Source organism: Engystomops pustulosus, chromosome 3 (assembly GCF_040894005.1).
Source record: "Engystomops pustulosus chromosome 3, aEngPut4.maternal, whole genome shotgun sequence".
Taxonomy (NCBI): Eukaryota; Metazoa; Chordata; class Amphibia; order Anura; family Leptodactylidae; genus Engystomops; species Engystomops pustulosus.
The window spans coordinates 128,822,032-128,837,351 of NC_092413.1; positions in this window are offsets into that span (position 1 = coordinate 128,822,032).

The window sequence follows — 15,320 nt, forward strand, 5'->3', positions numbered from 1 at the left end:
ACCAGACATTTTGCTTATAGGATAAATTTAGACTTTTAAAATCCATTTCTTTTTCCAATGCATCTCTGTGTGGTTAAACACTCGAGGGACATTTTTGTCTATTTTTTCATTCTGAAATTGCACATCGGAATAAAACCTTTTCATTAAAACATACTGTTTATTTAATGTATTGTAGTTTGGGAGTTTATATTAGGGCAGATCATGAATATTATGCATATTATTCTTTCAGAATGCAGTAAATTACATTAACACAGCAATCTTAACAATGCTTTTGTTTGACATAAATACACATTATAAAACCAAGTTTTCTTTTCAAACTAATTCCTTTAGCTGAGTTGCATAGTATTTGTCAGAGCTTTTTTGAAGTGGAAAATAATCAGGATGGTTTCATTTCTTTATGAAAAATTAAACAAAAATGTAATTTTCTCCATCAGAAATCCTGAATTACTAAATACATGGGGATTATATTTATAATGGAGCTGTATGTTCATAATCCTTCTACTTGAGCAGCTGAAAGATAAATGTAATATGTGCATCATTCCATTCATTAACCAATTAAGCTATTCACTTAGAGGTGTAATGGCTTTGCACAGTATAATTATGCCAAAAAATGTTAAGCATAGATCCTGGAAAGCGGAATTAAAAACATTTTTAAAACAACTTTTGTAGACTTTGTCACTCACAACATGTTCATACGCTGAGAGGGAGCAGGGGGCCTGCCTTGAAAACCATACGCTTAGAAGGAGCAGGGGCTTACCTCTAAAAGCACTTGCTAGTTGAGAACAACTATCTGTCTTGCAGTATACAACACATATCAGTGCTGCTGCCTGTAGATACTATTGTTTAGCAACTTAACATGTCAAGACGCTCTGCGAATAGGATGGGTTTTGGGGGGTAACTAGATTTGTGGTCAGAAGTAGCTTAACCTTTCTCTAAATAAGCAGCAGTGGAAGGAAATTATCTTACCTTACCCGCACACCCAAGCTCAAGACAGTGGAGCCACTCCCCTAAAATAATAAAAATGTCAAGATTATGTCCCATGTAGAGATACCCACACTTCCCATGCAGCTTTGCCTGCAAGATTTTTATGCTCCACTTGCCTTGTGAATTGAACATTTAACAACTTTGGTGGGAGGAACTGGAGAGATGATGTTTTAGGGAACCCTTTGCTAAAATTTTAAATTACACCACCGATTTAACCTGGGCATCAAACATTTTCAATATTGCAATATTGCAATACAGGGCCAAGTATTGGCTAAAGACTACAATGACAAAACCAGTGTCGGACTGGCCCACCAGAGGATTCTCCCGTGGGCCATGGCTCAACACAATATTGAACCCCAGAGGTGCATCAGAAAACAACATCATTTGCAGTCTACTAGAGTATATTTCCTGGGGGATAATGAAGAGTGGGCCTCCAGATTGATTTTCTCTGGTGGGCCTAGGGAAACCCAGTCCGACACTGGAAAAAACATAGATATGCCATAGGACACATTTTTTGTGGTTCACTAAAATGGTAAATGAGTTTCCCAGGAAATGCGTAAAATGACCTAAATCGGTGTTACAGGAATACATATTGACTACCTTTAGTTATGTTATGGCAATGTTTTGCATTCATCCAGTTTTCATAGCCATGCAGTCATTCCTGGAGATACATCTGTAAGTGTTCTGCCCGTTTTCCCTTCCTCTTTTTGAATCTATCAGTAGTGGTTTTCTTGTGATGATTCTACCCCTCCTGAGGCATTAAACACTTATCTAATGGTGGGTTAACTATTTTTAACTGATGAGGTGAATACTTATCATGTGCAGTAGAGGTGACTCTAGATCTTCCTTTCCTGTGGTGATCTCATTAAAATCCATTTCATCATTTTACCACTGCACTTGAAGAGACAATTTTCATTATGACTGACCTTCAGTTTTTGAAGTAATAATGGATTGTCTTTTTTCATGCTTAGTTGTGGCGCTCTAGCAGTACTTTAGACTTCTACAGCAAAAAAACCCTACAAAACAGCAAGCACTTATTTTTTGTTGTACACTGTGCCCATTATATACATATTATAACATCTATCTTACATCTATTAACATCTTATAACATCTATTGTAGGAAAATTGTGGACAGCACAGAGTGAGGAGATAAGAATCTGCAAATAAGTGCTCTTATGAGCAACACTAATGAGAAAAGCAAAATACAGACGGTCCCCTACTTAAGAACACCCGACTTACAGACGACCCCTAGTTACAAACGGACCTCTGGTAATTGGTAATTTGCTGTATTTTTGTACGTAACCCGGGGACTGCCTGTAATGCTTATTAGAAATGAAAGTAATGAGTAAAGTTGTCCAGCATTACAACAGCAATTGCTGTATAAGATAGCAATATACAGTATATAGGAATCATACACACATACACATAGTATATACACACCATAAATTAAATACACACACATACAGCATATACATAAATACACATACAGCATATACACATGCAGATACACCAGATACACACACATACATAGCATAAGCACACATACACACACATATTATAAATATATATTTACCATGATCCTCTCTGCTTGGCTCTCTCCCTGGTTTTTACAAAAAAAACGGCTTTTACAATTATGCAAATGAGCCTTAGGGGCTCTGGGCTCCATCAGTGTAAGTGGAGCCGGGAGATCCTCAGACTTATTTGGATCATTTTGAAAAAAAAAACTTTTTTATTAAAAACAAGGGCATAGGAAGCTAAAAGTAGAGCAGAGGGGGCACACACCAGCATGTAAATGTGATTGTTTACAATCCTTCATCCTGGTTGTAAATCCCCTTCATGCTCCATGGCAGATATATCCGGCACGGAGCTGTGAAGATTGTATGAAGAGGGCTCACGGGCTGAGCCTTCTTCATACAGAGATGGGCTTTGCTGCATATTGCAGCAAAGACCCATCGCTATCACCCACAGCTTTTACACCTTTTTAGATGACATAAAAAATGTAATAAAAAATTATCAAAATATTGCACAGACCTCAAAATGGTAGCAATGAAAACGTCGGCTCATTTCACAAAAAATGACACCTCACACAGCTCCGTGCCCCAAACTATGAAAAAGTTATTAGCTGCAGAAGATGGCAAAATTTTTTTTTTCTTTTTTGTACACATTCGTTTAATTTTTGAAAATGTATTAAAACGCAATAAAACCTGTATAAATTTGGTATCACCGCGATCGCACCGAACCAAAGAATAAAGCTGAGGTGTTATTTGGAGCGCCGAGTGAAAGTCGGAAAAACTGAGCCCACAAGAACGTGACGCACATGCAGTTTTTTTTGTTACGCACAAAATAAGCCCTCACACAGCTCTGTACACGGAAAAATGAAAAAGTTATGGATTTTTGAAGAGTGAGAGCGAGAAATGAGCAAAAATACCCTGCGTCCTTAAGGGGTTAATAAACTACATTCCCTCCTCCTTCTCCTCTGTGCATGGCCGGTGGGCGGGTTGGGGGGCGGGACATGCACTAGGCACCCTGGGCAGCAAAAAATCAATAACCTATGCTCCCTCCTCCTCTCTGCAGGAAAGGGGGGTTGTGTGTATGCACTGAAAGGCCTGCTAAGCACAGGGTGCAGGGACAGATTAAGAGACAGGCCTGGGACTCTTCTTCTGTAATGAAATTGCCCTGCAGCGCACAATAAATACTAATTTGCCCGTGCAGGCCCCTGGACTTCTAGGGCCCCATAGCAGCCAATACAGCTGCCATGGGTGTAGTTATGCTCCTGTTTGTTTCTCTGCCCTGGACAAAGTACTGACCAAAAAATAAAATTAATTAGACTGAAAGTCAAACCTCCCATTCAGTTTACTATAGACAAGGAGGAGGTTCTCTACAGCAGTCACTACAGAGATGAAGAGACTTTTTGGCAGACGCATTAGGGTCTAGGGAAGGCTGTGTTGCACATCGACTATATGAACGTAGGAAAGTTAAAGTATTTACTTCGGACCAGGAAAAGAGAATCAAAAGGCAAACTGCAGGAAAACATAGATATATGACTTTCAAGAGATTTCCTTTTTTTATCTATTTACAGTGTTTCAACTGGATATTGTATATATGTGAAATAGATAGGGATTGCACTGCGAGACAGGGAGTTTCTTAAGCCTCATCTGGGGGCTGTTGATTGTAGAGAGTTTGCTATACTTGTGCATTTTTACCATTTAGTTTATTTCTGGAAAAAGCTCAATCTACTTAATGTAGCATGGCCTCTCTTGTGGATATGTAGATATAAGAGTGTGACATGGGAATATCCCTTAAAGGGGTTGGCCACTCTTTAATATAAGTTGCCATTGTGCTTTTACTGCCTTAATGATATTCTTTGAATGTTCACCAGTTGATTCATCATCCCTGATGCTTCCTTTAGTGATGTGTGCAGAGCTTCTGTCCACTCTGTTGGATCTTTCTTCTGAACACTGATAAATAGTAGGCTATTATTAAAAACTAAATACATTTTTTTCTCATCCTCAATGATGACTTATTCAGCCTATTTTTGTTGTATAATAAGTGTCACACATCTTCATAGGGACTCATATCAATATTGACACAGACCTCCCCTACAGGTATCCTGGGAATTGGGAGCAAAGAGCCAACATGCATCTATTTTGTTAAGGCAGTTCATTTTTCTCATAAACAGGGCTGCACCAAGCCTTTACTCTGTCCAAAAAACCCCACAAATATCAACCATTGTCATATACTGTTTGCATTTAAACAAATGCAGTTTAACCCCTTAAAGACTTGGTGAAATTGGTGATGAGGAGAGAGGGCTCTGTGTGTCAAATCTGGCACCCATGCCAGGTTCATCATTGCTGCCCTAGGGTACTTTAATCCGGGGTTGTCTGATTTATCCTACCATATACTGCTATACTACAGTGTGGCAGTATATGGGGATTTTGTGCATCATCTACCACTGGCAAACTGTAGCAGATATTCTGTAATTACACAGCCTGTGGTCTTTTAAAGACGTCATAGGGAGCAACGATGATTGAATCAAATATAATGGCAATGCAAAGGTTAACAAAAAAGGTGATAGCACCATTCAAGGGTGTTACTGGTGGGTTTTTGCTGCAACCTGTATGGAGAGGGCTCAGCGTGTAAAACCTCTCCATATACAGCAGCTGATATATGACGTACTAACACATCACACATTGGTAAGGGTTTAAATCAGAAACATACTATATAACTGAAACAAGTAGTACACTATATTAAAACACATATGCTTGTTTAATCAGAAAAATCTTTCCCATTTCAGGTAAATTATGATTAATAAAGTAAATTTATGTTTTTCCAGAATAATGAAAGAAAATTTCAAGACATTTTATTACTTTCTGCAAAGTGAAATGTCTCCATACCTTTATGCCTTTAACCCCTTAAGGCCGCAGCCATTTTACAGCTTAAGGCTCAGTCCCATTTTTTGGATTCTGACCTGCGTCGCTTTATATGGTTATAATTTTTGAACACTGTTACTTATTAAAACGATTCTTCAATTGTATTTTCCTCACATGTTGTACTTCATTATAGTGGTAAATCTTGGTTGATAAGTTTTGTTTTTATTTACAAAAAAAATAAAAAATATGAATTAAAAAAAAAATTTGGCATTTTCAAAATTTCGAAATCATTGCGTTTTCAGGCAGATAGATTTACAACCTAAATAAGTTGCTGAATAACATTTCCCATGTCTACTTTACATTTTCATAATTTTGGAAGTGTCTTGTTAATTTATTTTGACGTCACACGGCTTACAAATCAAATATAAATTTTCTGTATTTTCAGAATTGACTATTTTGGAGATAAATACTGTTTTGAATGAAATTTTACATATTTAACATCAAAAAACCCCTATATAATCGACTCAATTTCAAATATCCACTCCTCAAACATCACAAACAGCTTTTAGGAAGATTTTTAACCCCTTGAGATCTTCATAGTAATCTTTTTTTTTACTAAATTTTTAACCCCTTGAGATTTTCAAAACGGAGTTGAAATTTAGAATGGTCAAATGTTGTCGGTTATACGTTTATTTAGCCCTAAAATTTACACATTTCCCAAATTTCTAATTTGTTATGCAATTTCTCCTGAGTACAGAGACCCCCCCACATGTGGCCGCTACTTGTTTTATGGGTGCACAGTGAGACAAAGAAGGGAAGGTGGAACCTGCTGCTGCCAGGATTTTAGTTTCCTCATTGGTGCCTTTTGCAGGCTATAAAATTTCAGCTTTTCCGTTATTGAGGTCATGTGATGGCATTTTTGTTGACGGGATGAGATGCTTTTTCCAGCTTTTTTTTTGTTGTTTTTGTGAGAGATGTCAGCCATAAGATTTATTGCCTGGAACATTAGAGGGATGAAGGATCGACTGAAACGTTGTATTATTTTTAATTATATCTGTAAACAACTGCCTGCAATAGTAATTCTTTTGGAAACGCATCTTGTGAAAGAAACGCTTTGTTTAATAGAGAGAAGATGGGTATGCCAGTCGTATAGCTCAGTTTTCTCGTCCTTCTCTAGGGGGGTTACGATATTAATTCATAGATCCATTGATTTCCAGGTTCTTGATTATCAATGTGACGTTGATGGTAAATTTGTCTTTTTGTACGGCATACTGGAAGGTATGAGATGTATAGTGGCAGGGATCTATATACCGCCGCCCTTCAAATACGAAGTACTTCTACAGTTGATTAAGTTTTCAGAGAGAGTAGGGGAGTGCCCGTTGCTAGCAATGGGAGACTTCAACTCTGTGTTTTCGGAAGGGTTGGACCGGGTGAGGAGGGATCAACCAGTTTCCCGGGTAACGGGTGCTACCCCGTTTGCGAGGTTCTGCCAGGAAATAGGCTGGACAGATGTATGGAGACATATTGCGGGGGATCAATTGGCATACTCATGCTTTAATCGTTCGCACAACTCTCTATCCAGGATTGATTTAGCATTGGGGAATGACTCGGTCCTGGGTCGGGTCAAAAAGATCAGATATGACAATCGTTCGATATCTGATCATTCCCCGATAGTGTTGGAGCTGTCGGGGGTGGACGCAATATCTTGCAGATTTTGGAAGATCAACCCCCATTGGCTGTCGCTAATTTCAGATGAGGACCAGCTAAAGAGTCAATTGTGCCATTGTATTACAGCAAACAGAGGGATAAATAATTATGGTTTATTATGGGATTCGACGAAAGCATTTTTGAGAGGCCTATTAGACTCGGAAGTGATATATTTACGAAGGCAGTTTGCAAAACAAGAAAAACAGTTAAAGGGAGAAATGCAAAAGTGGGAGAAGGCGTTTCAGGAGAATAAAACACAAAATAGCTTGGATAATATGCTACAGGCGCAAGAAAGGTATAATAAATTTGCTACTAATAAAGCCATTCAAAAACAATTTTTTTTAAATCAGGCGGCCCACTGTGAGAGTGGACTGTCCTCGAGAAGACTGGTCCAGAAAATAAAACAAAACCAGGAGTTAAACAGAATAAAAGCAATTAGGAATAGTTCGGGGGAGATTGTGCTTAGCCAAAGCGAGATTAAAAATGAATTTATGAGGTTCTTTCTGTCGGTTTATTCATCGGATTTAGAGGCCACGTCAGATAATATCAAAAAATACTTAGAAGGGATTAGTATTCCGAAATTAGAAGAAGAAAAGAGTAATTTGATATCCCAACCTATTTCGGTTAAAGAACTCGAGGATACAGTAAGCTCCGCTAGACGCAATGCTGCTCCGGGGCTAGACGGGTTACCCCTGGAAATCTATGTGAGATTCGGGTCAATCTTAATTCCGCTGCTGGCCGAAGTTTGGGAGGATGCACAGGAGCGAGGTAAATTACCGGAGTCGTGGTATGAGGCAGGAATAGTTTTGATACATAAAAAGAATAAAGATCATCTAGAGAGGGAATCATATCGCCCGATATCACTCTTAAACGCGGACGCCAAACTACTAGCTAAAGTACTAGCGAATAGATTAAAAACGGTGGTACCTGAAATTGTACATAAAGATCAATGTGGCTTTGTGGCAGGGCGTCACATTAGTACAAATATTAGAAGATTGTTTGCGAGTGTGCAGCTGGGCCTGGGGGGGGCCCGCTCCATCTTGTCGTTAGATGCCTCTAAGGCGTTCGACAGGGTGGAGTGGGACTTCCTCTGGGAGGTGATGAATAGATTTGGTCTGGGCAGAAAGTTTCTGCATTGGGTTAGATTAATTTACGTGGCCCCGCGGGCATGCATCAGAGTAAATGGAGACTACTCCTCTTTTTTTTCTTTAACAAGAGGTACGAGACAGGGATGCCCCCTGTCCCCTTTATTATTCGCCCTTTTTATTGAGCCGCTCGCTATAAGGATCAGGGCAAGTGAGGAGATCATGGGGGCAGGATATGGAGGACAGAGGGATAAGATCATGCTGTATGCGGATGATATCCTTCTCTGCTTAGAAGATTCAGCAACGTCTGTTCCGAAAGCTCTAAAAGTGATCAATGAGTTTGGAAGATATTCAGGGTTTGAGATAAATGTACAGAAATCCACCCTGATGCCTCTAGACGAGGATTCCTTGAGCCAACTGGGAAACCTAGAGCTGAAGATAGCGGATTCTCTGGAATATTTGGGTTTAAAAATTAGCTCCAGGGTGAGTGATTATTTGACACTGAATGTGGTCCCACTCTTGGCTAAAGTGAAGACAAAAGTAAATACATGGAGCTCTCTTCCCTTAAACCGAGCGGAGAGGGTGATGTTAATTAAATGTATTTTACTACCGCAAATTCTGTTTGTATTAAGTAATTGTCCCTGCTGGATCAACAAAAAATGGTTTACCCTGATGCGGGCAATCATAAATAAATTATTATGGGGGAGGAAAAGGGTTCGTATTAAACAAGAAGTACTAATGAGGGATAAAAGTAAGGGAGGGTTGTCTCTTCCATCTTTCTTCCACTATTTTCTTGCAGCTCAGATGCAATTTATAATTGAAAATAAAGGGGGTATGTTGTTTCAAACCCTCTCCACTAGAATCAACCGACGCTATAATTCACTATTTGCATTATTGGAGGCGGGACAACTAAAATGCTGGGAGATTGGGAAAACCCCATTGGCTAGACTCTTGGCGAATACATGGAGAGAGGTAAGGAGGTTGCTTGGAATTGAAGGGGGTCTGACCTTTACTCCCTTATGGGGGAATGTAAATCTCCCGGAGCTATGTAAGATTGAGGATTACCTGTTCTGGGAAAAAAGAGGTATCGCCTCTCTGGAGCACTTGGGTATGCATGGGGAATTCCCCACTTTTAGATCTTGGGTAGAAGCTGGAATTTTGAGGGATAAAGATCGATTTAGATATTGTAAATTTTCACATGCACATAGTAAGGAAAAAAATAGGGTAGGGTTAAAAGTTGAGGGGTGTAACACCTTTATAGTTATGTTAAAACGGGGGGGTCGCCCCCAAAAAGTTTAGCAAAATTATATCACTTTTTTTCGAAAACATATTGATAAGGATATGGGACACATTAGTCAATGTAAATGGACAAGACAGGTTGGGGAGATCACTATTGAACAGTGGGAAGAAATATATAAAAACGTGGTTAGGAGCACAATTAATGTAAATCACAGATGTGTACAATTGAATATTTTATTCAGAACGTATTTCTCACCGCAGTTAATGTGTAAGATAGGGATTAGGGATAATTCCAAGTGCTTCAGATGTAATAAGGTTGATGCAGACATCCTTCATGTTTTATGGGAATGCCCTGAGATCGGGGAATTTTGGGGCAAGATCTTTAAGACACTCGAGATCCGGACTGGTTGTACCCTCCCTCGTTTAGTAACCCTGGGCCTAATGGGTTTAATCCCAGAGGGGATAGGTACAAAGTCGAAACGAGATATAGTTTTGAAGTCCCTATTGCTGGCAAGGGTGATACTGGTTAGACACTGGAAAGAAGGAAAAGCTCCAGTGGTAAAGGAATGGGAAAACACAGTCGATCGCATCAGTGAATATGAATGTGCTTTTGAAAAACGTTTCAGAAAAGGCAGTAGTCTGAAAGATATCTGGGAACATTGGAAGAGATAGGGTTTTGCCCTTTTGTGTTGTTTTTTTTTTGTTTTTTTTTTTGTTTTTTTTTTTTTTTCTCTTTTTTTTTTTTTTGGATTGGAGGGCCCGAACTCTTCCAGCGAGGGGGAGGGGGGGTTAGCGGGAAAAGGGGATTAAATAGGGGTTTCAAGAAGTTCATCGGATAAGCTGTTAAGTTAACCTGTATAGAAGTTATGGTTAGCGCCCTGTGTGAGAAGGATAATGGTGATAGATGCGCTACCGTGAATAATTATGTAAGCTGTTAAGTATAGAACATTTTATTGCTGTTGGATGTGTATTTTTATGTGTAAACCTAATAAAGCCTTTTTGAAAATTAAAAAGAAAAAAAAAAAAACATTTACCCTTACCATATATATAAAGTATTAAGAAAGCGGGCAGCACTCCATTGTAGATAAAAATTCAAAGGTGACTTTATTCCATGGTGAGTACTGTTACTCACCATGGAATAAAGTCACCTTAGAATTTTCATCTACATTGGAGTGCTGCCCGCTTTCTTAATACTTTAACTTGTGGCCCAGTCCTTGGATGCTTGCACCCATTTTTTCAAAACAAGATTTGTGCTGCTTGGACTTTCTTTTGAGTAATATATATATATATATATATATATATATATACATATATATGCATGTGTATGTATATGTATGTGTGTATGTATATCCTAGCAGTGCACAGTAAACTGCTGAAACTTGGAGTCTGGCTACATTCTGCTCTTTCAAAGTTATGAGGATTCTTACCCCACAGAAAAGATTGTGCACAGATACAGAACATGGTACAATGCACCAGGGAAAAATTGTCACCGGGCACAAGGCCTGTAACTGGTTACAATCCATGGCGCGGCTGCTGTAGTCCATCATGCTTACTCATTTGCAGCCAAGCAGGTCCGATGCAGGAAGTTTGGTTGATGCAGTGACACTATCCATCAATAAAGGAGCAAGGTGGAGAGGTTGAGCCCAGCAGTATCACTGTGGACAGAGACAGTAGGACACTGAAGTCTCTATAAGTGCCACCACAACTATAAATCTAATTGAATAATATCTCTACAGAAGAGCCTTGTCCTAATTTGTATAGCTTGGAGGAGGCTGCCAAACCCCAACCACTTTCCAAGCTGCAGCACATTTCAGCAGAATTAAGCACCAGTGCAAATTCCAGGGCAGCCTCCTGTGAGCCTCCTGTGAGGAGAGAAGATTGAACTTTTTGGGATTTTTGAAAAGTCATTTAAGTGGTCTAAACTGTGAGCCTAATTTTTTTTAAAATTTTTCCCAAGACCACGCTTCCATTCCAGGGACCTTGCCTATTTGACAAGTCTGAAAAGTGATAAACAAATCTGATGCAAGTGCATTAATGAATTTCCCCACTACATATGGCCTCAGAATAATATGTTGGTTGTTTTGCATGATGTCATTAACCCCTAGGCGCACCACAACGTTATACTACGTCCCCGGGGCTAGATGCTTAGCGCACCCGGACGTAGTATAACGTCCAGCTTCTGGGACCGGCTCACGAACCGATCACATCTATCATCTATCACATCGATCACAGCGGACACAGCGCTGTAACAGTTGGCTCCGATCGCGGGTGTTAGCCCCTTACACGCCGCGGTCAAGCATGGGGTGTTCCTGCTGTGGATCGGATCCCCCGTGCTGCTTACCGGGGTATCCGATCCTCTTCTGGGCAGCCCCGAAGTCTGCCTAATGCTCCGGGGCTGCCTGATGTCCCTGCCAGTCAGATCCCTTCCGTGTCTGACTGTAAAGCAGGGTTCGACAAACTACGGCCCGCAGACCGTTTCTATCCGGACCCCGACACTTGGCGCGCCAGCGCCGGGCCCTCACGGCCTGGAACAGTCGGGCAGGAGCCTCCGTCCGGACAGGAAGCTCCTGCCCGTCACTGTATAGTGCTCGGTGCGGCGCAAACGGCCGCTCGAGCACTATTACTGGAGCGATGTGGCCGGAATACAACCCCGGCGCACATCGCTCCATGAACTAGGCTGCGCGGCCGCGCAATTACGTCATCACGCGGCCGTGCACCCCTTCCTGCCCGGACGCGGCAAGAAGATAGGAGACTTAGGTGAGTACAGGGTTTTTATTTTTTTATTAAAAAGGGCAGTAAAAAGATTGTGGCGACTGGGGGCCAATAGTTAATTATGAGGGGTAGAATAGGAAATAATTAATTATAAGGGGCAGCATAGGAAATAATTAATTATAAGGGGCAGAATAGGAAATAATTAATTATGAGGGGTAGAATAGGAAATAATTAATTATGAGGGGCAGCATAGGAAATAATTAATGGTGCGGGTATAGGAAATAATTAATTATGAGGGGCAGTTCAGTAATTAATAGGGGGGAGGCATATTCAATAATTAATGGAGAGAGGTCCCAGTATATTAATTAATTAATTGGGCCAATATATAAAATAGTTCACAAGGGGGTGCAGTACCGGTATATTAAATAACTAATCGAGGGGGGTGCCAGTGTATTGTGGATGCGGTCACATGTACCGCTATTTATTTTTAGACTTTAGTCCGGCCCAAAGTTTGGGGACCCCTGCTGTAAAGTGTCTGAGCAGGCGCCTGCATGCTCAGACAGTTTACACTGCTCTACAATGAAATAGTATTGTGTATTGAACTTGAATCAGCAATCAGAGCATTGCTGGTTCAAGTTCAAGTAAGTATAAGTAAAAACATGTAAAAACACTAAAGTTAACACATTAGAATAAATAAAAAATTAATACATAAAAATATAAGCCCCTAAAATGACATTTTCCCATAAAAACACTTAATAAACTATTAAAAACCCAAACACACAAAAAACCACCACATATTTGGTATTGTCGTGTCCGTAACAATCTGTATAATAAAACAGAATCGTTATTGGACCTGCACTGTAAACACGGGGGAAAAAAACGTTCCTAAAAAAGATAATTTTTAATTAATACCTGTTAAAAAATGTTATGCACTCTAAAATAAGACCACTAAAACGAACAACTCTTCTTACAAAAAATAAGCCCCTAACCAGATTTGTCAGCCGAAAAATAAAAAAGTTATGCATATGAAAAGATGGTGATGCTAAAATGAACAAAATTTTCTTCAAATTAGTTTTTATACAGTAAAATTTAATAAAATACACAAAACCCCCACATATTTGGTCTCGCTACGTCCGTGACAATCTGCATAATAAAACAGAATCATTATTGGACCCGCAAAGTGAACCGCAAATTGGAAAGTGGACCCGCAAATTGATGATTTTCATTTCCTCCACCAACAAAGAGTTAATAAAATCTCACCAATTAGCTATAGATGCCCCAAAATTATGTACCAGAAAAGTGCATCTCATGTGGCAAAAAAATAAGCCCCCATAAGTCCACAATAAAAAAACAAAAAAAATTATAGCCTGTACAATGTGACATAGCAAATCTGATCTGAATGGTGCCTCCTTCCCTTCTATGCCCGGCCGTGCGCCCATACAGCAGGTTACCACCACATATAGGGTATCGGTGTACATGGTAGAAATTGGGTATCAAACTTTGTGGAGCCTTTTTTCATTTTATCCATTACAAATGTTTAATTTTCCACCCAAAATTAATGTATTGTCAAAAAATATTACAATTTGTAGACCACACCTCCATTTTGTTTTAACCCTATAAAACACCTAAAGGGTTAACAAACTTCTTAAAAATGGTTTTTCATACGTTGTGTAGTTTCCATAATGCGGTAATTCTAGCTATTATTTAGGCCTCTCACGGTCACTTAAAAGTTGAGCAGGTCCATCTAAATATTAGTTTTGGTGATTTTCCCAAAAATTTGAAAAATGGCACCCAAATTCTGAGCCTCATCACATTCTAGTAAAATATGTGGAATCTTAAAAAACCATGCCAACATAAAGCAGACACTTGGGAAATGTAAGTTATGAATTTATTTGGGTGCTATGACTATCTGCATCAAAAGTATGGAATTTAGAACTTTGAAAATAAAGATTTTTTCCAAATGTTTTCCAAATTTAGTTTTTTTTCATAACTAAACACAAAAGATTTCATCCAAATTTTTAAACTAATTTGAAGTACTATGTGTCACGAGAAAACAATCTCAAAATCCCCTGGATATCTCATAGCGTTCTACTTATAGTGACAGAGGGCAGATTTGAAAAATGGGGCCGCGTCCTTAAGGTCCGTAGGGGTTAATATGAATACTCGACAATTTAAAACACTGAGTAACTGATTTTAAAACACTGTTCCCGATAAAGGGTCACTGTCCATGATCAGGCTGTAGAATTTGTCTATGATCAAATGTCAGCAATCTCATTGCTGCCCTGTCTGATTTCAGAGAACTGGTCCAGTCATCTGCTGGTATCTCATAAGAGGTTCTATGGACTATTGCTCTAGGCCTGCTCTAGTCTCATACTGAGCTAGCTAGTATTCATTCTGTCTTCTGGTATATTGAGCCTTTAACTGATTCTATGACTATCCTTTGTCTTGTGATTTTGTACTACTTTTTGGTTCCAACTCATATTTCTTGATTATTCTTCTTTGCTTGTATTGTATTGTCTTTGTCTCCGTTTTTAACATCAACTGATTGTCTCCTACAACCTAGGATAGGCAGGGAAATTAAGCAGGATCAGCTGGAAAGGGAATTTAGTCTCTGGGCTTACCAACTGTGTCTCTTTCACTGGTCAGTTCCATGACACTGCATTACAAATAGTTACTTGATTATTTTAAATTGTAGATATGCCTGGGTGAGGTTGGAAAGTACAAAATTGAGACCTTTTAAGGTTAAAACAAGGTTATACTCATTTTTGCTGTGCATTATTTTTTCTAGGACTCTATTTCATTGACAGCGTCAATCAATTTATATATTAAAAGTGTTAAAACATATTTGATTGCAATGTCATGGACTTTATATCATTTAATTAAGTAGAAGTAAATGTTCCAGTTATATAATTACTAATAAACTTTATAATTAATATGAAATTAAAAAGGAAAAGTTTACTTAGCAAGGTAAAGTTATAAGGAAAGTTATTTTGTTTGATTTTGTAAGATATGCCTATCTTTATGAATCAGATTCTGCCATGACATGTTGACAGAGTAGCTCAACAACTCTTGTGGGAAAAAAAAAACATACCCAAGTAAGTTTATCAATATTCACCAATATTGGGAAAGTGTAGAAGAGACCTGAGATCCCTGTTCAGTGTAGACGTGCTTTAATCTGATCAAGAGCTTGCCCATAAGGATTAAGGCAGTGTTGTAAGATGCT